Genomic DNA, 23,043 nt, shown 5'->3' on the forward strand with positions numbered 1-23,043 from the left:
AAGCACAAAATCATCCTTAAATATGGGAGAAAATGCTTTTATTTTCGCAGCTGGTGGTGGACTGGAAGATGATGTAGTTATAGTAGTCAAGAGGAAATGAGTTGGAAATCTGGGCACATGTTCTGCAGTTTTTTGTTTTTTAAGCACAGATTATTTCTGCTTCATTTGCTACAAAGGCGTGGGCGAATTAGCCACCAGATCCACTCCAACTGACATGTCAATTAGGGGGATCCATGGGGTGAGAAGCTGGGGGCAGCTGGGAAGAAACCCGACAGCAGCCCAGTTAGGTGGCTCTTCACTGCTTAACCTCCATTATCTCTACCCTGCCCGAATTGGCCAGGGCAAACCATGGCCTGGAGAGTTTGAATTGAGGCACTAAATCCAAGGAAATCTAGAGAAAATGTCCATGGAAATTTTGCTTTCATGCTTCCCTAAAATTTTAAAAAATAGTCTTATTAAAATTTTGTGGCCTCAAAATTACAATAGTTTTTTAAAAGAAGGGGTAGTAGATTTCATCTTGAAGACAGAGGGACACCAGAAATGACATGATTCATGTGCCAGGTAAAAGGACTGGAGATCTAAGACTGGAGATGAGGACCCAAGATGGCAGGCTCAACCTGAAAGGGCAGAGGCTACCATCTCCCACAAGGGCCTACGAGGAGCACAAGATCCCCCCAGTGCAGAACATCCAGCTGTTTCTCAAAGGCAGACCATAGCCAAACCAAAGTCCGCCTGCCACGTGTATGGGTTGACTTCAACCCCGGATGCTCCTCCTCAATATATCATTTCAAAAAAAAAAAAAAAAAATACCGTTTTTCCTCTTTGGTTTCTTCTAAGTAAAAATCCCTCAGAGCAAAGTCAGGAGAACAAAATTCTCTTCCTGAGTTTAACATTTGGGCGCCCTTAGGCAAGCTGTCTGAGCCCTCTGAGCCACAATTTTCTCATCTACAAGTTGGACACAGTAACTGACTTCTCTGCCCTACAAGGGAAAGTCATGACGATCCCATCAGATAATGTAAAAGCTTTTTTAAATTGTAGAGATAACATATGGCTATTCTTAAAGTATTTACAATGACCAAAGAAGACATTTATTTAAAGGACAGTTATTTACTAAGCTCCTACATCGTAAGAGGGACTGTGGTTAGTGCTGTGGTGCTGCACTTCCCACTTGAAGGTCTAGTGCAGGAGTCTAGCAAGTCAAAGGATAGCAGCAAACCAAGTGGAAAAATCACCTGATAGGACACTAATTTCTGCTTCTCTCTACTCCCATTCATTAAAAGGATCATTTTAAAGGTGAAGGTGGGGGAAGTATCTTCAGTTTAGTCCTGAAAATAGTTTGTATTGCAAAGCTCTTAAAAACTTAACCTTTACATACATATACAAATGAATATATCATATACCTGACATAAAGACATTGAAATTTTACTGTTGCACAATCCTGCAAGCACTCCACATGTTTACTTTCATAAATCCTAGAGTAATGCTGAAGGCTTTTTGGCTTAAATTTTACTTGGGTTGTAAAATTAACCCAACTTTTATTGGGTAACTAATACCATAAACCTACGGGGAGAAAGAAGGTTCTTGATGACCTACACTTGGATCTTGGAAACCTAAGTACAGAGACCAGAATACACCCCCATGCCACCCCCCTGCTATTACAGATGATGCTTTTCTATCCCTAGGCATTAGCAGAGCCCTGGATTTTTAAGGTGTCATTATGAGAACACTTCTTTCTCCCCCACATTAAACTCTCAAGGCTTCAATTTATATCTCTTGGGAGGACAAAACCCTGGAATTACCCCCACATATAAATCCCCAACCTACTGGGAGTTCCCATATTTTATGTGTGAGGCTTAGGCTAAACTTCTTACCACCTTTCCAGTTCACGACTCTTAAAAAGACTCTTTGAATACTTTTTTTTTTTTCAGAATAAAATGGAATGCAATTCCTTGGCTGCACATTTCTTATCAAGGGCTTAGAGCTGCAGGTGTATTAAATTTTTGACTATTCCCAGAATTCCTCCTATCCTGTTCAGTCTCCTGGGGGACAGATTTTTTAAAAAGAACACAAAATAAACCAAAACCGGTATGTACTGTTATCTGCTGGGGAGTGGCTCTGTCTCGGCTCCTTGTGAGAATCGCCTTGGCAGCACATTGGGAGGCCGAGGCGTGTGGATTATCTGAGGTCAGGAGTTCAAGATCAGCCTAGTCAACATGGTGAAACCCCATCTCTACTAAAAATACAAAAATTAGTTGGGTGTGGTGGCAGGTGCCTGTAATCCCAGCTACTCAGGAGGCTGAGGTAGGAGAACCCAGGAGGCGGAGGTTGCAGTGACCAAGATCATGCCACTGTACTCCAGCCTGGGTGACAGAGTGAGAGTATCTCAAAAAAAAAAAAAAAAAAAAAAAAAGAAAAGAAAAGAAAAGAAAAAATCTCCTTGAGAAGCTTTAGGAAATACCAATGCCCAGGCCCCACCTTAGACCTATTAAATCATAGTCTCTGGGGATGATGCTTAAAGAAACCTATCAGTTGATTTGAATGTGGTTGAGAACCACAACACTAAAAAAGAACCAAACATGTATTGAGTGTCTGCTGCTCTGGGCTGGGTACTGTGTTAGGTGCTTTCCTCAGAGCAGCCCCTGATGAGCTATTATCCTTATTTTACGAGGGAGAAACTCAAAGTTATTTAAACTCAAAGTTAAGTAACTTGCTGAAATTCACAAAGCCAGTCAGTGGTGGAGCTAGGATTTAAACTGAAACTCAAGATGAGGCCACTATCCCATGTTGTTAGGTCTGTAACTATGTTCTGCTTTTCAATACTACTCTTAGTTAAATCAGCCTAATCGAGAAGGAGACTTATAATGAGTCTTGATTCTGTACCAAATACTACTAAGTTTCATATACTTCTAAAACAGATACTAAGTCATTTAATCCCAGCAACAATCTTATGAAGAAGGTAAAGATGTAATTATTCCCATTTTACAGATGAGAAACGTGAGAGTCAGAAAGCATAGAGAACTTACCCAAAGTTACACAGCAAGTAGAAGAGCTAGATTTGCCCTAAACAGTGTTTCTAACCACACTCTATAGCTTCTTTCCAAGTAGTTTGTTGATGGAGTTTTTGCAATGCTTACAGGGGCTTTCTGCTGTGGATAAGCTTTGGGGTATGCTGGGTGGTAAAAGGTTTTCTTTTAAACATAAAGTCAAAATCACTTTTCATTCTTTTCCATTTTTCCCCACTGGCTTTGGCTGGAGGGGAACAAATGCTCCTCCAGTATTAATCAGTTTTATGCTTTTTTCCAGCTCACACTTCTTTCATCATTGATGTCTTCCTGCCTCCCTCCACACTCAGCAAATTAAAAATGTGAAGCAAGTGGCAAGGCAGCAAAAGTGCAAGGGCACTTGCCATGAGTGTGCCCAAGGCTGCATGCAACGGAGAAGAAAAGTGCATTGGGAAAGGGCAAATGGAATTTGGCCATTCATCACAGTGGCTGGCACCAGCGTGCGCCGGCTGCCTCACTGTGATGTCAAGCTGCAGGGGTGCTTTGTGATGGGAACTCATGTTTCTCATAAAGGTAACTGAGTAACCATGTTGCCAGCCTCTACAACCTGCCATATTCTCTGCCATGGGATTGGGAAACGCAAATGGGGTCTGCACTCCACCTCCAGGGTCTCCTCCTTCTCCAGGGCAAGGAGCTTATGAAGGATACTTGAAGAGTGCTAAAATGGATTGTGGAACACTGCGGCAGCAAAAGGAGTGCACATCTAGGAATGACTGCAGAGCAAGGGAAGGAAATGCTGTTCTGCAGACACTTTATAATCTAGTTTTTGTCAGCTTTTCCAGCTTCCTTCCCTGCCAGACAAGCCTACGAGCCTGATGATACTAGTCATATGGATGATCTTGCTAGTCTCAAACCACAGGATGCACTTCGATGCTGACGTGGTGTGGCCCATGCTTATCCTGAGGGCTGGCATGCCCTGCACCCTCTCATTCGCCTTGTGAATGTTCTCATCTTTAAGATCCAAATGCCCCTACCTTCTCTGGAAAGTTAGTTACTCACTAACCCCACCCATTCCCAGTACTTTCATCAAACCATTCCACAGATTTCCAGTTTCATATACTATTTAATCTGTTTAGCGCCCATCTTACCACTGACTGGCCAACAGAACTAGAAGAGATGAGGAGACTGTCTCAGGCTAGCCCACCAACGTGGACCCTTCTCCATACCAGGAGTATCCTCTAAATTGGAAGCCATTTTCTCCCTCATCAGAATATACAGGGTATGGGCAGACATAGCTGAACTGATCGGTACTGACAAATTTGGCCCTAAAATGTTCTTTTTGGGGATAATTTCAGTTAAAATGCCTACCTCTCCTTTTCTTTTCTTTTCTTTTCTTTCCTTTTTTTTTTTTTTTTTTTTTGAGAAGGAGTCTCGCTCCCATTGCACAGGCTGGAGTGCAGTGGCACGATCTCAGCTCACTGCAACCACTACCTCCCAGGTTCAAGCAATTCTCCTTCCTCAGCCTCCTGAGTAGCTGGGATCACAGGCATGTGCCACCATGCCTGGCTAATTTTTGTATTTTTAGTAGAGACAGGTTTTCACCATGTTGGCCAGGCTGACCTCGAACTCCTGACCTCAGATGATCCACCTGCCTCGGCCTCCCAAAGTGCTAGGATTACAGGCGTGAGCCACCACGCCCAGCCTTCTACCTCTTCTTAATGAGAAGAGAATGGATGCAGAGGGACTTTCCTGACTGTAAAATCTCACTTAAACCAAATAATTGAAAACAGGTACTCAAACACACACACTTGTACACAAATGTGCAGAGCAGCACTATTCACAACAGTCCAAAGGTGGGAACAGCTCAGGTGTTCATCGACAGATGAATAGATAGACAAAAGGTGGTAGATACATACAATAGACTATATTATTCAGCCTTGAAAAGTGAATGTGGGAGAGCCTCAAAAACATGCTAAGGAAATAAACTGAACAAAAAGGGCACATATTGTATAATCCCATTTATAGGAAATATTTAAAATAGATAAGTCTTCGGAGAAAAGCAGACTGGTGGTTGCTAGGGGCTGGGGACAGGGAGGAATGAGAAGCAACTGCTTAGTGGGCATGGAATTTTATTTTGGGATGATGAAAATGTTTTGGAACTAGACAGATGTGGTGGTTACACAACCTTATGAATATACTAACTACTATTGACTTATTCTTTTTAATATGGTTAATTCTGGCTGGGTGCAGTGGCTCACGCCTATAATCCCAGCACTTTAGGAGATCAAGGTGGGAGGATCGATTGAGGCCTGGAGTTCAAGACCAGCCTGGGCAACATAGTGAGGCTCTGTCTCTACAAAAATAAAAATAAAAAAATTAGCAGGGCATGGTGGCACACACACATAGGCCTATCTACTCAGGGGGCTGAGGCAGGAGGATTGCTTGGGTCCAGGAGTCCGAGGCTGCAGTTAGCCATGATCGCACCACTGCACTCCAGCCTGGGTGACAGAGCAAGACCATCTCTTTAAAAAAATAACGATAATAAAATAAAATGGTGAACTCTATGTTATGTGAATTTCACCGTATAATATCATTTACACAAGGGCCAAGGTAGAGGGAGCTTGGAAGAAGGCCAATGGTTGCAAATTCAAGCCTCGAGGTGGGGGAGGTTGTGGGGTAGCTTTGTAAGTCACTTCCAAGCAGACTAATCTGATATAAGCATGAGCAGTTTACTCAGTATAGCAGGTTCCTTTGTTCTGATTCTCATGGCTCTTTAAATGGAATGCCAGGGACAGTGGTTCAGCAATCCCACAGCATGGCAGCTTCATAGGGACAGAGTGCAGTGAATTAATAACCCAACATCTCTTACCTCTGAATTTATCCCCCAAGCCCCTTTCATAGACGCTGTTTTGAGCCATGGAGAGGAAATCACATCAAGATGGCTGCCCCTAAAACCCCTGAAGGAAAGTCATCACACAGCTCAAAGAGATGCAGGGGCTACAGGTTTGCTCAGTGGGCAGTTTACTAAAGTGGGAATTACTTTCTGTCATGTGGATAGTAATTTCTCTTTACCCAAGCAAACACAACTTACTCACGCTTTCCCAAAAGACCATCACGGCCATGAATAAATGGAAAATACCCCTTTTTAAAACTTGTGAATCAGGCCATCTATTAGCAGATCTGGTTAAAAGCATGACCACATAACGGCTCTAGTAACCTCGAGCTGAGTGTGAAGCTTCCCACTTCAGAGGCAGGGTTCTTCTCCCTTGGGAGGGGCAAACAGATCTCTTAAGGTAAAAATAGTCCTGGCTTTTAATAAAATGGGGCTACATTATAAAACTAAGAATCCAAGTAAAAGATGCAGAATTATTCCAATGTAGATAGAAGATCAGAGACACAGACACTTTTAAGAACAGATTATAATTGGAGGTGGTCTGAAAAGTGACCTCCTATCCCAACCTACCTCCTTCCTCTTTCTGAGGAGACTTCAAGCCGGGAAACAACCTTGGTTAACAGCTAACCAGGAGGAGGGGGCATCATTTAAATCTTATCAGCTCTAGCTGCACACACCTTGAAATGATGGCCCTGGGAGAGGCAGCATCTGGACAGGTATAGGCAGAGACATGGAAAGGGATGGCTGGGGAGGGTGAGCATCCAGGAAGGGGAGCTGTCGGGAGCACCAAAAGCAGACTTCGCCTCAGGCTGGCTGTGGTCAAGAGATTACAAGTTAAATATGTGATCCTGAAGTTATCTCACAAACTCTCCTTTCTAAAGACCAGTCTGAAAATGGGCATCAAAAAGTACATGTTAACATACTTGACCTTTAAGGTCAATTTTCAAAGGGAGCCAATCAAGGCATGTCAACCCAGAGGGCCAACAACTCACAGAGAAGCCTTAAATCTATAGGGTTGAGAATTCAGCTAACCCTTACATCCCTTTTTCTTTTATTGGAATGCCTTTGTAAGCATAAGCAATTTTGAGGTGACTGTATCGAATATCACATGTAGGTTCCCACACCTGGTCAGTGACAATTTGGTTAACATTTATTCGCTTAGCTAAAGAGTCCCTCGCCCTGTTTCATACCACCTTTTTTCTTTAAAAAATTAAATCAAATTTTTGAAGTTTTTTCCCCTTGGCTATGAACTATTAAAACAAACAGATGAATAACGTTCTGTCATAGTTTCCAGAGCAGCACATAAGAGTTACTTGTGTCCAACTCAGAAAAGAGAAGGCATTGGCTTTGCTTCATAGTGATGTTTGGAAACACAAGGGTTTGCATTTCACTTGGAACAGCAGCAGAATTACCCAGGCTTGTATCTCACAAACGTAATTTGAGGGAAAATTACGTGTGTACTCTATTTTATTCCTATTTAAACACACATTTGAAATGATAGGACTGCACTAGTACGGTATTTGCAAGAATACAGAAGATTGCTAATCAAAAGAATGAGTGATTTTTACTGTCTTCAATTTACTGAGGTTTTCAGGGTAAGGGCGGCCTTGCACCTTCTAAGAATGCTTTGGATGTTTTTACTTTTCCTCTGTTAAGGGCCTGCTTTGCCCCCAAGGTTAGGCTGAAGCTGGAAATGCATAGGTGACACTTTGAGTCCCCGAGTTCAGGGCCCCCAAGTTCTTATTAGAGACCCTTTGGATGTGCTTTGGCAGTTCTCCAAATATTAGACATTCAAACCGCCCCCTAAAATTGCCTATTGAGAATAATGGGACTTTAGAATAATATGAAATTCACACATACCAATCTGGGCAGATTTTCTACCACAGATGTTACTGGAATTGCTTTGATTTTTTTTTTTTTTTCTTTCCTTTTATGCCTTTGGCCATGGATTGAAAAAAGAGAAGGTTTGTGGAAAGAGTGGTAAATGGAATTTAGGGACATCTTAGGAGGGTTTTAATTTCATCTTACTACTCAGAAGTGGGGTGAAACCCAATCCCCAATTCTTGCTTTTCTGTTTCATCTCAGCTTTGTTTCCCATTCCTTCTGCTGATGGTGGTTACAAAAGACTACTGGCCTCCGTAAAAAGCAGTGGTGAGTTTAATGCCTCTCTGTACCCTCAACTCCAGCACCCACCCAAAAGCAATACAGAGATGCCCATGTCACAGGTACAATCTTATAAATTTTTATAATTTCAGAAGCAGCAATTTGCATTAAAATAATGATTAATTTGTAATGCACAGATTTGTCCTGTTCCTCTGTTTCAATCCTCCTAAAGGCTTCCCTTGTCATGCTAAGTAAAACTGGCATCTTTACAGTGTACTTACATCATCTTCTCCTGCCCCACCTCGCCTCTCTGACCTCATGCCCTGCCACTGCCCCCTGCCCCTTACTTGATTATTACCTATTGTATTAATATTTAGTCTCATCGGGCATACTCTGTATTGATATATTCAATTGTTTATTGTTTAAAAACAAACTTCATGGGAATAGGAACTTTGTTTTGGTCACTGCTATGTCCCTAATGGCCAGAGTAGTGCCTATTAAGTATCAACTTGTTGATAAATGTTTAATAAGTGAATTAAATCTCTCCCACTTTTTAATTTCTGTGTGGTGGCAGCAAAGACGGATCCTCTAGCAATCTGAAATGTGTAGTCAATCTCTCTACTTCCCCACCCCAGCCACCCAACTCCCCATGCATTTTTCTTTATTTTTTGAGACAGGATCTCACTCTGTCACCTAGGCTGGAGTGCGGTGGTGAGATCATGGCTCACTGCAGCCTCAAACTTCCAGGCTTAAGTGATCTTCGTGCCTCAGCCTCCTGAGCAGCTGGAACTACAGGCTTGCACCACCATGCCTGGCTAGTTTTTTCACCTTTTTTTTTTTTTTGTAGACACAGGGTCTTGCTATGTTTCCCAGGCTGGTCTTCAACTCCTGGACTCAAGCAATCCTCCCACCTTGACCTCCCTAAGTGCTGAGATTACAGGCATGAACCACCATACCTGGCCTCCTCATTCATTTAGTTTTGCTAAATGGAAGAAATAATGAGAAGAGGAAGAGGGGCAGCTTCTAAGAGTAGCAACCTTGAAAACTAAATTTGCTTCCAAAGAAATTCTTGAATTTGACCACTTTCTTCCCTCCTGGCTCAGGTCCCCACCACCTCTCAGCTGCCCCTCACTGAGAGCCCTGCCTCCAACCTTCCACTCTTCCAATCCATCCTCCAAAGGCTGCAAAAGGCCATTTAAGGTGGAAATCTGTGTCATTGCTGAGGCTGATGTTCTTCACAAGCCATCTGGACATTCTCGGGTCCACAGTAAGTGAATACTTGTTATTAGAATGCCTGTATGAGATTGGGAGCTCACAAGAATCTCAGCTAATTTGGTTTTAAAGTTAAGATGGTTTCTTCTTTTTCTCTTCTTCATTTCTTCTTCCTACCATTATGCATTATTGAGAATTTATTCTATGCTCAACAGTATTCTAGGTCTTGAGGTAGACATCAGAAAAATTACCTTTGACTTTCAGCTATGGATATAATTTGTGATCATACATGTTTATGAAAATACTACATTGCCCCAAACCAGAAGCAACCAAGAGAGAGACAGAGAGGAGACAGTGAAAGAGACAGACACACACAGAGGAAAGAGAAAGAGAGAAAGAAGAGAGAGAGAGAGAGAGAGAGAGAGAGAGAGAGAGAGAGAGAGAGAGAGAGAGGAAAGTTACTATACACCTGTCTTGTACCAGGAACCCCTCAAGGTAGGTCGTATTATCTCCATTTTATAGTTGAGAATACTAGGTCCAGAGATTAAGTCTCTTTCCCAAAACCTTAGGTCTTGCTCCAAATTTCTTGCAGTGTCCACTATAAGAAATATATAATAAAGCCAACAGCTTTGAAATGTGTACATATATGATTTAGTGAAAAAGAGACAACACAAAACAGTACTTGCCCAAATAACACTGCCATATAAAGTGCTGATATGTATAAGAAAGGAGTTTGGATGGAAACAGTTTGATTTTATTGGATTATTCATCCTCACAGTTGCCCAAGTGCTTAACAATGATACAATAGTTAGGTTAAAATACTGAGGAAACAAGCTCGAGGAAAGGTGCTAGGCTTTGTTCTACACTGCCTAGACTCAGCAGAAGGGAGAGAATTTGTAAGCAATGACTAAAGAAGGGTTTTTAGAGGGAAGAAGAAGGTGGAAGATGTGGGAGGTACCTAAAGCCAGAAAGACAATGAAGAGAAAAGATACCTCCCAGGCAGCCTGGCTGGATTCAGGTTCCCTCCATCCAACAAGGATTGTTCTCACTTCCTAGATATGGCCAGGAAAAATGCTAGCCAAGTACATTTCAAGTTTCTCTAGGGCCTTGCCTAACTAAAGCATGATGCTGGGACTGAACTTGGAATTGCTGAGTGGAAAAGTCACTGGATTGGAAATGAGAAGACCAGGGTCTTGGTTCCACTTTGGCTGCCAACAAAGTTATTTCCATACAACCTTGGATAGGCCACTTACCCTCTTTGTCCTCACTTACTCCATTTGTATAATATGGAAGTTGAATGCTATAATATGTTCTTTCCAATTCTAACCTTTTACGGTTACTCTAGTGTAAGCTCTCAATATATCCCACCAAGATGGCTGCAGGAATCCCCTACCTGGTCTCTCTACCTCCATTCTTGGCCTGTAAATTGATCTTTCCCGCTGCCGTAGAATGATGAGCTAATAGGTAGATCACATTATCTCTTTCTTACAAATGTTCAGTGACTCTGTACTGTATAAAATCCACTGGCAGCAGTCCTAACACATTAACAGCAATCACAAGGTCCCTACATGGGAAGATGCCCTGCAGACATCTTCAGCCCCGTCTCCTGCACTGCCCCTCTTGGTCCTCAGGTCCTGGTATTAAAGAACAGCTTATAGTTTCTGAACATATCACACTGGCACTGATGTTTGTGCCTTGGCTATTTCCCTTCCAGGAAATCCATTCTCATCTTTCTTCATCTGGCTCTCTCTCCCCCATCCTTCCAGTTTCGGTCCAGTCTCATCTCCTTTAAGATACTTTACTGAAAGTTTCAGATTAGTTAATGAGAAAATATGTGCTCTCTAGCATCCTTCATTGTATAATTATTATTTGTTGATAAGTCTTTCCTCTACCAGGCAGAATGTTCCTGAAATACACAACTGTTCTTACTTTTCCATGTAGTCGTAATGCAACCCCAATCTCACTCCCAGCAGAGTCTAGAACATATAACCTGGTTTGTAGAAGCCACCAAACAAAAGTTTATAAAAGTGCACTCTATGTTTCTCTGCTATGGCTATACAGACCTCCTCCAGATTCCAACACCATCAGCCTTTAGCAAGCCCTCATTTGAATACAATCCCAAAGGTGGAACAGGCAAGTTCCATCCCTATTTCTTAAGTGCACTAGGCGAGCTCCCCATAAGCCCTGCAACTTTAAGTCTTTTAGTTTAGGAGCTAGCGGGTCAAAGGCAGGCTCAGGGCTCCCCACCCCTCCCACTGATTTCTCTAACCAGAAATGGAAAGGCTTCAGAATCCCTGGGCGCAGGTTGCTGTTGTGTGGGGCTCGTAGTACAGAATCGTATCTGACTCCATGGGAGTATTTGAAGCATTACTAAACACCCCTAACCTATCAACTCCCGGCTTTGTAGTCATTTCCAGTTGGAATGTTTTTAGGCTGAAAAGAGACAGGTTTGTGAAAAGACATAAACATCTTTGGTGAGAGGTGACATATGTTTTCTCCTAGTGAAAGCAAGGCACTCCTGTAGATTCTGCAGTTTTTGGATACTGCATAAAACACATCTCTTAGGCAATTAATCTCCTGGCAGGCTTTGAGTGAAGCAATTACCCCATGTTTTCCTTTGTCATTGTTCGAAAGTTTAACAGTGCATCTATCTACTTTATTTGAGTCTGGAAAGCCAAAGCCCGCCTTGAAACCTCTGCAGCAAACATATGTAAAAACGTTTAGTGTTCACACGTTTGATTTAAATATTGACAAATTTTTTCATTAGAACATTAAACCCTTCTCTTTATTCATCTTAAATGCTTTCCAGGAGAGTGACTTCCCCCATTAGAATGACTCCTAGTAACTCAATACAAACTTTGCAAGCAAGAGACCATGGAACATGGTAGGCTATTGTGCTCACATTCTGTGGTGAGGCAGCTGTAACTGGTTATGAACCAGTGCTGGAAATAGTATTTGGAGCTTTCTTGGCAGATTTCTTACATCGTTATTCAATATGAACTGCAAATCATATGCTCATAGTTATGAAAATGTCAGGAAACTCCTAGTGTTCATGCTTTGTTTGACAGAGCTATTTTTGAATAGTGTTGGAAGGCACAGGCGTCCAGCACTTGGGATGCAGAAGAAATGAACTACCCCTGGCAGTTTTTGAGAAGTTGGTAATTTGCTCCTATATGACAAGAGCTCAACTCTGAACTGATGGACGTATGTTTCACACAGTCTTGATTAGTCCAGGATGTGTGTCAGGGCTACTAGAGGTCTGGAAGGAAATGCAAGAAACTTGTTCACTTCTTGCTCAGTTTGGATCAACTGAGCTTCAGACCAGGGTCAGCAAACTGTTTGACTCTGAATCTCAGGGGCAGCTGAGCAATGCTCCCCAGGGATAGGAGCAGGAGAAAACTGGGCCGAGAAGGAAAGGAGAGAGCAGACAGTGAAGAAAAGAAAAAGGGGCAGATGGAGACAGACAGGGAAGGAGAAAGGGAAGAAGGGAGAAAAAGAAAGGCAAAGCTTGAGCTCAGTCTAATATCTAACAATAATACAATAAATGTGCATGATGTAATTTATAATTTAAATTTAGACTTTCATCACATTCTTATAAGATACCCCAGGGCATTCTCATTCCACCCTTTTAAAAATAATAATTGTTGTGGCAATTTTGAAGAATAGAAGCACAAAGAAGGGAATGAAAATCATCTATATCCACAAACCACAGATAATTAAGGTTAATATGTAGCATATATTCTGTATGCATACATATAACACAAATTATTTTTGCAAACTGGAATTATACTAGACATAGTTTTTTCTTTTTAATGTAGTATGTATTTTCTACATTAAGTATTCTTCTAAAATATTACTTTCAGTGACCACAATTACACAGTTACCATTATATTCAACTTATCATTTATAAAAATGTTGAGATAAACATCCTTGTAGATAGATCCTTATATACCTCTATGATTATTTTTCTAGGCTCATAACAATAAGTGGAATTATTTTGGGGTAAAAAGTATGCACTTTTTCAGGGTTTTTACATGTATTTATAAATGTCTTTTAAGAAAATTGTTATAACTTATATTTCTACCATCAATGTGGGAGAGTATTTTCTGCACTCAATGCCTGCAAGTGCCTGTTAAAGTATCTACTAGGTAAAATCACTTTTTAAGATTATACCTTATTTTTTATCCTTAGTAAAGTGAAACATCTTTTTCATATGTTCATATTTGTAAAACTTTTGTACTAGTTATTACATAAACTGTTTGTACATTTTTAGCACTTTTTCTGTCCATTCTATGTTTAAATTAGTATTCTTTATTAGATGAAAACACTGAGGTTTTATGAGATTAGCCAACTTTCCCATGATCACACAGCTAGTTAAGTGGCAAAAATGGGATTCAAATTTGAGTTTTCTAAGTTGGCTTCATGTCATACCAGGCACAGTGTTCTTTTCTAAATTCCAAGAATAATAATGTCCTTAAATCCAACATGTCAAAGACAAATCCACTGAATGCCAAAATGAATGAAACCCAGGGAATTTACAATAGTATACCAAGACATGGTGTCCCTCCACGAGGATCAAACAGCATTTTGGTCTTTGATTATACTCACCAAACTATGCTTGGAATATTTGCAGAGACATAGAGGTAGCCTGTTAACCACTTCCATAACATGTTTTATTTAAATGATCTCTATTATCCCTTCCAGAGTGGCAGGCTTAAAGCAAAGCTGGAATGGGAGACCATGTCAGGAGAGAAGCTGAGGAAGGGGAGGCTTGCTGTTGTAAATCAAGATGGTGCATTAGTTGGTAGTATATTCTACTGGATCAGTGAGGGAATGTAGCTATCAAAAAAGCTGAGTGACATTAGGGGCATTTGTGACTAGGATGTATTCTCTGAAATGAGGGAGGAGCCATTCTTTCTTCCCTCTTACTGGTCAAACTTCAACTTCACCTGGAGCATCAGGTACCACTGTGGACACCAGATATCATCAGGGCTATACATCAGTGATCATTCATCAAAAAGCAAAGAGGCTAGGTTGGGGAAGAGAACTAAAATGTCACAAGAGGAATCATTGAAGGAGCTAGAGATGTGAGCCTGGAGAGAAGACTTCAGGGAAATTAGAACATCGTTCAAATGCTTGAAGGACAGCTCTGTGTCCTCTACCAGACAGATGTGTTCTTTAAGGGCCTTTTCCAGTTCCTTATCTCCAGTATCCTAGCATATGGGGGTCAGCCAGAACACAGATATTTATTGGTGGCCTACTGACAGTCCACTCCTCCCACTCTTGGGGCTACAGCGGTGGACAAGGCAGAACCCCTGCCTTACAGAGCATGCATCCTAAGGGTTTCCAGTACATGACTGCTGAAGGATGGATGAATACATAAGTGGATGTCTCAAAGATTAAATATCAAAGTGGGGAACCATGGAGGAACATTTGGATTGAGAGAGTAAACCAATGATACCCTCAGAAATGGTGGATGAACAGTGGAAATGCCAGTTCCCAGAAAGCTGAAGAGGTTTGAGGAGAAAAGGCCAATTAGTTCCTTCTTCCCCATCCTCACATCACTAAGTTACATTTTAATGAAAGTTCCACCTGGTTAAACTGCACTGATGACTCCTGCTGTTTTTAGGATGAAGTGCAAATTCCTTAACCTGACTCATAAGCTAGCTCACAAACTGGAGCTCGACTATATTTCCTGCCTCAACGTCTCGGGTTCAGACCAAACAAGGAGAATCAGATAGAAAATTCCTGCTTGGAGTCAACTAAATGCAGGCGAAGCGAGGCTAAGAGGAGCAGCCTTCAATGAACTTTACTGGTTCCTTCAGCTAGCACTAATTGAGCACCTGGTCGGTGCCAGGTTGTGGCAGCTGGTGCAGGTTCTGGTGCTCAAAGAGTTCACAGATTAAAGAGAAGGAAGTAGCTAACCATAATGAAATGCCATAAGGGCTACTACCTGGTGAGGGCTGCCTCTCCAAGGGTAGAAGTCAGGAAGAAATGGCAGGAAAAGATGCAGAGGTAGATCTATTGGTTCATTCTGCAGATATTGAGTGCTTGCTATGACTAGCCACCACTTTAGGTGCCAGGGCTCAGTGGTGTACCAAGGGTTGGGCAACAGAGCAGTCTGCTCTGGTGCAGCCAATATGGGGTGCAGACTCTGTGGATAATTTAAAAACAATAACGACACCAATTATAAGTTAGCCCACTTTTATTACCATTATGCACCGGCAATTCAAACAATGTTGTTTAAAATACTCTTCCCTGCCAGGGTGGATGTTCCCACTGCCCACCCCTTGGTACACCACTGCTGGGTCTACTACATTGAACAAAACATCCCCAAATCCCTGCCCTCATGGCCGTTTACATTCCGGGGGAGGGACAGTGGTGGAGACTTCTAGTTGTCCATCAAGATCTGCTCTTCTCTCCCAGTTTTAATAGAACTCCTTACATTAACTGACCACCAGCTGGAGACCACAGCTAGATATGGTCATGTGACTACATTCTGATCAAGGAGGTGTTTACCTTCTGATCAAGGTGTACCACCTCTGGGTCACGTCCTTACCAAAATAAAGAAGAAACAGGAAGAAGGAAGGGAGGGAGGAAGGGAGGAAACGAGGAAAGCAGGAAAGGAGGGAGGGAGTGAGGAAGGAGGGAGGGAGGGAGGAATGAAGGGAGGAAGGGAGGGACAGGGAAAGAAAGAGAGGAGACAGGAAGGAAGGGAAGGGAAAGAAGAAATGAAAGAAGATAGGGCCGAGCTCTAAAAAAAAAAAAAAATGAAAGAAAGAAAGAAAGAAAGAAAGAAAGAAAGAAAGAAAGAAAGAAAGAAAGAAAGAAAGAAAGAAAGAAAGAAAAAGGTATCCCCGTGACTGGAGTGTGGCCATGAAGAGAAGTGCTGAAGAAGCCATCCAGAACAAGGTAAACACTACAGGTTGAGGCTGGCAGAGGAATAAGACAGACTGAGCCTAGATGTTATGGTGAACACTGGGAACAGAGATACCCTTCCAGCTATGGAGAGCCTCCTCTAGACTGGAGGGAAATCGATTTCTACCTTGATTAAGCCATTCTCCATCCATCCATCCACCCATCCATCCTTTTATTACACCAACTTAGACAAACCCTAAATAATACTGGGAGGTAGACTATAAACAAATAAAGGAAATATATAATCTGGCAGGTGTTAAGTGGATGCAGGAAAATAAAGTGGGGTGGAGGAGAGTGAGTGTTGCTGGGTCAAGGAGGCTGCAGTGCCATTGTTACTATTAGACCTGCATGGTCCAGTATGGTAGCAACTAGCCACCCGTGCCTGCTTTTGAACATTTGAATGTGGTGGGCTCAAACTGAGATGTGTGGTAAGTGTAAAATACACTCTGGATTTTAAAGATGTAGTACCAAAAAAAAAAAAAGAGTAAAATATCTCATTCATATTTTTATATTCATTACATGTTAAAATGAAAATATTTTGGATCTTTGGGTTAAAAATAGATCATTAAAATTACTTTCATTCATTTTTACTTTTTAAAATGTAGCTCTTAAAAACTGAAGATGACGTATGTGGTTCCACTGGACAATGCTGCTTTAGGCTCCCCATAGTAATTCCTCACTGTGCCCCCACACAGTGCTCTCCACAAACCTACCTTTGTATTGTTGACTCCCTAGGCCTCCCCCAACTCCAACCTGTCCATGGTCCTGTTCATGGGAAAGAATCCTGCTCTCTGGATATTAGAGTTTATTGATAATAATCATCATCACCCAGTAAGTTCCTTTAAAGACTCAACAAAGGGAGCTCCCTACGTGGAGGCCCAGTGCACATTGCCTCTTTGGAGAACAGTTGAGAAGCACCAAAACGTTTTGCTTCTCAAAAATAATACAGCATTTCCTGACTGGACTGCCACAATACACACATTTCCACCATTGGAAGTTGCCTTTTCTTAAAAGTTTTTATTTCTAGAAGACGCCTTTTTAAGAAAGTGGCATTTGAAAAACTCTAAGTCACAGTATCCCAGAGCAAGGGCTTCGGAATCAAATAAACCAGAGTTCAAATCCTAGCTCTGCCCTTTCTTGGCCATGTGGCCTTAAATAACTACTTAGCCATTTAAGCATCCATTTCTTCATTTCCAAAGTGAGGATATTATCACCTACACCTTACATGGCTGTCCTGACCTACTGTGGTTCCACCTTTAACACATGTGCCATGGATACAGGTCAGCTCAGATTACAGACTACAGGCCCCCAGCCATCACTTTTTTTTTTTTTTTTTTTTTTTTTTTTTTGAGACAGAGCCTCACTCTGTTGCCCAGACTGGAGTGCAATGGCACGGTCTGGGCTCACTGCAACCTCTGCCTCCTGGGTTCAAGCGATTCTCCTGCCTCAGCCTCCCAAGTAGCTGAGATTACAGATGCCCACCACCATGCCTGGCTAATTTTCATATTTTTAGTAGAGATGGGGTTTCACCATGTTGGCGAGGCTGGTCTCGAACTGCTGACCTCGTGATCTGTCCGCCTTGGCCTCCCAAAGTGCTGGGATTACAGGCATGAGCTACCGTGCCTGGCTGCCAGCCATCACTTTTAAAAAGCTGTTTAGAATCATGAATAAGGATAAAAAAATATGACTACGGGGGTATATACTTTCCCTTCCACTGCCTCTCAGAAAAATTCTACCAGAGGGAGAGGGCTGAAAAAGGCAGTAAAAGGGGGACCACATTACCCCAGAGGACAAACAATAAATGCCAAAATTCCCGTTGTGCACGTGTATAGCATTCTACTGGGAGGCCAAGGACTCAGGAATATGTGTGAAAAAAATCAGTTGAAATAGCTCTTTAAGAAGCAAGAAAAACAAGGCAATCCCATCGTGCCCTCAGTGGAATGTCCTTTTCACATTGGCCCTCGGGTTACGCCAGCCAGAGATGACCTGTCAAGGTGAGGCTGGCTGACACACGATGAAGTGTTTCATTAATACCATCAAACCGTGACAACATTTACGGTCCACGTGCTGGACCTTCACGAGTCACCTAGACATGAATCTTTTTAAATTTACATAGCCCAGAACAGTTGAAATACCAACAGCTTTTATCCAAGAGTCACATGGGGGAGTAAGTGCTATATATGCATTATCTCATTTCACTCTCACTGCAACACTGGGATTGTTAACTAGGTATTGTTAACTCTGATTTACCAAGGCCTAAAAAGCCTCCTCATTTTCCCCTTGATCCAAGCATCAGAACGAGGGTTAGAATCAGGTCCACCTAATTCTTTTTTTTTTTTTTGAGAAGGAGTCTCGCTCTGTAGCTCAGGCTGGAGTGTAGTGGCACGATCTCAGCTCACTGCAACCTCTGCCTCCAGAGTCCCAGTTCAAGCAATTCTCCTGCTTCAGCCTCTGAAGTAGCTGGGATTACAGGCATGCGCCACCATGCCCAGCTAATTTTTGTATTTTCACTAGAGATGGGGTTTCACCGTGTTGGCTAGGCTGGTCTTGAACTCCTGACCTCATGATCTGTCTGCCTCGGCCTCCCAAAGTGCTGGGATTACAGGCATGAGCCACCGCACCCGGCCAGGTCCATGTAATTCTTAACCATTTTGCTATACTGCTAAATACAGAAAGGCCAGGCTTGTAATGTTTACATTTATTATGAATTATTAATGACATAAACTGAATGGGATCTTGCTTGAATGTTTTTATTATTATTATTATTTTGAGACAGGGTCTCATGCTGTCACCCAGGCAGGAGTGCAGTGGCACAATCACGGCTCACTACAGCCTTGACCTCCTGGGCTCAGGTGATCCTCCCACCTTAGCTTCCCAGGTAGCTGGGACCATTAGTGCCCGCCACTACACCCAGCTAATTTTTGTGTGTTTTTTCTGTAGAGAAAAGGTTTCACCATGTTGCACAGGCTGGTCTCAAACCCCTGGGCTCAAGTGATCTCCCCGCCTTGAACTCCCAAAGTGTTGAGATTATAGGCATGAGCCAAAGATACCCAGCTCCTGTTTTAATTATTTTTATGAAGACAAAATGCTAGTGAACTGATCTCCTTAATTAGGAAGTAGATGGTGAACATGTTTGTGATTGAGAATGTGTTGTGGGAGCTGCCTAATATTAGTACAGGACAAACAGTGTGGTGTTGTGGAAAGACGACAAGGCTAGAGGGAGGCAGGCACTGTCAGCCTGACAGGGTGATGTCAGGGCATTTTTAAAGCCTCTGTGAGTTTCAGTTTGCTCATCAATGAAAGGGGAATACTTACTTCACCAGTGCCTGTATCACAGGGTTTTCGTATGATAATGCATGTGAAAATGCTTCTGTGAGCTACAAAATCCTACATGAACACAACAGACAAATCAGGTGTGTGGCATGCAGCAGGTGATTTGAGAAAAAAGCAAATACTGGCAGATCTAACTTCTTACACGAGCTAGAGTAATTTTAGAAAACGGATTTTTATCATTCTTCCCCCCCGCCATTGGTTTGAGAGGAAAAAAATAATACTTTTTTTCTTAACCCAAGCCAAATTGAAAATTGAAGCCATGAATAACATTACAAAGTGGTCTCCTGCATACAAAGCATTTTCCATGCATTATCTCTATTGCATCCTCAAAATCATGCTAAGAGGTAGATGTTTCAAAGATGAGGAAAATGAGGTCAAAGAGATAAAATAGGCTTCATTTGATAACTTGGTGATTAATTGGCCAGATGGGGACTCAATACCAGGTCTGTTATGCGTTTTCCTCTTTACTAAGTTTCCTCTGAGTTGAACCCCCATTCTCCCACACCCCTCTAACCCCTGCCCCAAAAATCTTTAGCTGAAGACAATGTAACATCATTGACCAACCACTGGTTTCCTTAGTCAATCAGGTCTTGGTTGAGGACATATTTATTTTCCAGCACTACCCAGAGGGTTCAAAAGGCAGACTTGATTTCTTCCCTCAAGGAGCATGTAATCTTTCTGGAGAGACAAGATATAAAATGTTGAAATAACTAGAGAGGCAATGTGTTAAATCATATACCATGGAATCTAAGCATAATAGATTCAGTGCAGGAAAATCCACCATAGGCTGGGGTGGTCAGGGAGAACTTCCCGGAAAAGGCAGAACTTGAGTTTCCTCCCAAAGTCATGGCAGAATGGAAGCCAGGGCCAGATCCTGAGTCCCAGTCAAGTGTTGTCTCACTACACAGATTGGTGCCAAAGGGAAGAGGAGATCATACATTAAAATGTCCTTTTCCTTTAAATACACCCAGCTCTTTGAGCTGCTGGATGTAATTCCCAGCAAGCAGAGGCAATCTGTGAATGTTTGTTATCTAATAGATTCCTTCTTATGTTAGTTGAAATAACCATCACAATATCAGTAAAATCATCAAGGACAAGGCTTCAGAACAACATATTCCTTTCGTAAAAGAGCTATACTTTCTGAGGTAATACTCATTTAAAAAGGGGTATTCTTTTATGTGGCTTTTCCAAGAATGCAGCCTGGCAATTTAAAAGTCCAAGTAGTAAAGCTTCCCCTTTGGAAACCTCCTTTATATCTACCATGTGCACATTCGCCAGGCATAATGTTAAAAATATTGTGACACAAAATTACCGCCCCATCCTTTCAAGTTTGATGCAGCCAGTTTAACGTTCAATATCACTGTTCGCAGAAATGCTTTTTGATCTGAGGAGATGTGAGACACAGCCATCCCACAGCTGGAATGTAAGGATTCTACAGAAGAGCATGGATTAACTTGAAAGTGCGGTGGAACGGGATGGTCTCATCTCATTAGTGACCAAGAGTTCACAAGAAACTCCCTATTTGTTTCAACACATTGTAAATCTGCGTCCCCAGTGCCAAACTCTGTATCTGGCATAAAGTAAGTACTCAAGAAATAAATATTGAATCAATGAAGAGCTACGATCTTTCATGATCCAGCACTTTATAATGCTTTTAGAATCCGTATTCTAACCATAATCATGTTGATCATTTGTTGTCAGGTGTGTATTAAGCACTTTGTAAATATGATCTTACTTGTTCCATACAAGAATCACATAGAGGCAGGTATTACTCCTCCCATTTAATAGATGAGGAAACTGAGGTTTAGAGAATGAAGCAATTTCCCCAAGTTCACACCCAGTTCCACACAATGCCTAAGCTCATGCTGCCACCCTCTGTTTACAATGCCGCTCAACCTTCAGGTGCATCAGGCAGGAATAGAGATAGAGCAAAAGCAGATGATAATAGCAGTATTAATAAAATATAAATATATATTGAGTGCTTATTCTTTTTAAGTGATATATATATATACACACACACATATATACACACTTTATCTCATTTATTTATCATTACAACCATAAGAGGTAAGTTCTATTTACCCTCTTACACAGATGAGTAAACTGAGGCATATATAAGAATTTAAGAAATGCACTTTGGGAGGCTAGAGTGGGAGAATTGCTTAAAGCCAGCAATTCAAGACCAGTCTGGGCAATAAGGCAAGCCTGCCTCTACAAAATAAATAAATAAATAAATAAATAAATAATAAAAAATTAGCCAGGCATGGTGGCATGTGGCTTGTAGCCCCAGCTCTTCGGGAGGCTGAGGCAAGAGGATCCCTTGAGCTCAGGAGTTTAAGGCTGCAGTGAGCTATGATTGCGCCACTGCACTCCATCCTGGGCAACAGAGCAAGTTTTTTTTTTTTTTCCCCAAAAAAAAAGCCTGGTGACAGAGTGAGACCCTGTCTCAAAAACAAACAAACAAAAAACAACCACCTTATTTTTACCTATTGTACCTCTACTTAACCAAAATTAGACTATAAAGGTATAAAAGGCAAACAAGTCTTGTTAACTGACTATTCCAGTTAATGGATTTATCACACATCTGATGATGTCTCAAGCCTTGGCTTACCTCCCTGTGTAAAGAGGAGGTGGGACAAGATAAGGCTGATTCATGGTCCCTGCCAGGAATGCACCTGGATGGCCCTATGATTCCCTCATCGCTCATCACTTCTCAATGGTACTGAAAGGCAGTTGATACCTGTTTGAATTGTGTCAATCAGAAAAGGCAATGTGCCGAGTTTGTTAATGCCAACCTAAACAACTTCTCAGTTGCTCTGTCAGCGCTGTCAGTACCCTGGGCCTTGTTGTGCAGCAGAAAAAAAAAAAAAAAAATGCTTAAGCATGTCTCCCCGACCCTTTCTTTAAAGGTGCTTCAGGGCTGTGGAGCTGAGGTTCTTTCAGTATTAGCTGTCTCAGGAAGCCAGCTTTGTTGTTCACACCTGTCCTGGGCACCTTTGCATAGTCAACAACTGAGTCTCTCTCCCATCAGTCACTCCTTTGGAAACTGCTCTTTCTCCTCTAAAATTAAGCCTTGAGCTTTTGCTTCTCAACATTTCATACTGATAGTATCAAAAGGGCATTAACTTTCTAAGAAGTGACATATTAAGCTGAAGAATTCTGATGGTGTGATTTCAATGACCTAACTGCATGTCAGTCACATTGCACGTTGAGATGGCCTCAAGCGGCTCCAACAGGGCAGCAATTGTGCAAGAAGCTGACACTTCCCAGCTTCAGTCATCAGCTTGGGCTTTCTACTCTTTTCCCCTGGTAGGTGAGTCTCATCTTGGCCCCAAATTCACTGGTCGTGGTCCCACATATAGAAGGAGTTAAAGGCAGAGGCACAATTCAGGGGCAGAGGGAGAAAATGGACGGAGTTCCCATGCCAGGAGTCATGCCAAGCACTTTAAAATTTCTCCTTTTAATCTACATATGTCACCATGAGTAAGAGTGTTTTTATCTTCATTTTATAGATGGGGGCAGGGAGGCGACTATTAAATGTTAAAGCTGGGCCTCCAACGCAGATCTGTCAGATTCCAAAAG

At 42.0% G+C, this 23,043-nt stretch overlaps 1 protein-coding gene across 1 annotated transcript in view; it reads right to left on the reverse strand.

Annotated features, from left to right (window-relative positions):
* Positions 1–23,043, reverse strand: part of ROR1 (receptor tyrosine kinase like orphan receptor 1) — a 410,647-nt gene that overhangs the window by 43,781 nt on the left and 343,823 nt on the right. The window lies entirely within an intron of this gene.

The sequence above is a fragment of the Chlorocebus sabaeus genome, chromosome 20, assembly GCF_047675955.1.
Source record: "Chlorocebus sabaeus isolate Y175 chromosome 20, mChlSab1.0.hap1, whole genome shotgun sequence".
Taxonomy (NCBI): Eukaryota; Metazoa; Chordata; class Mammalia; order Primates; family Cercopithecidae; genus Chlorocebus; species Chlorocebus sabaeus.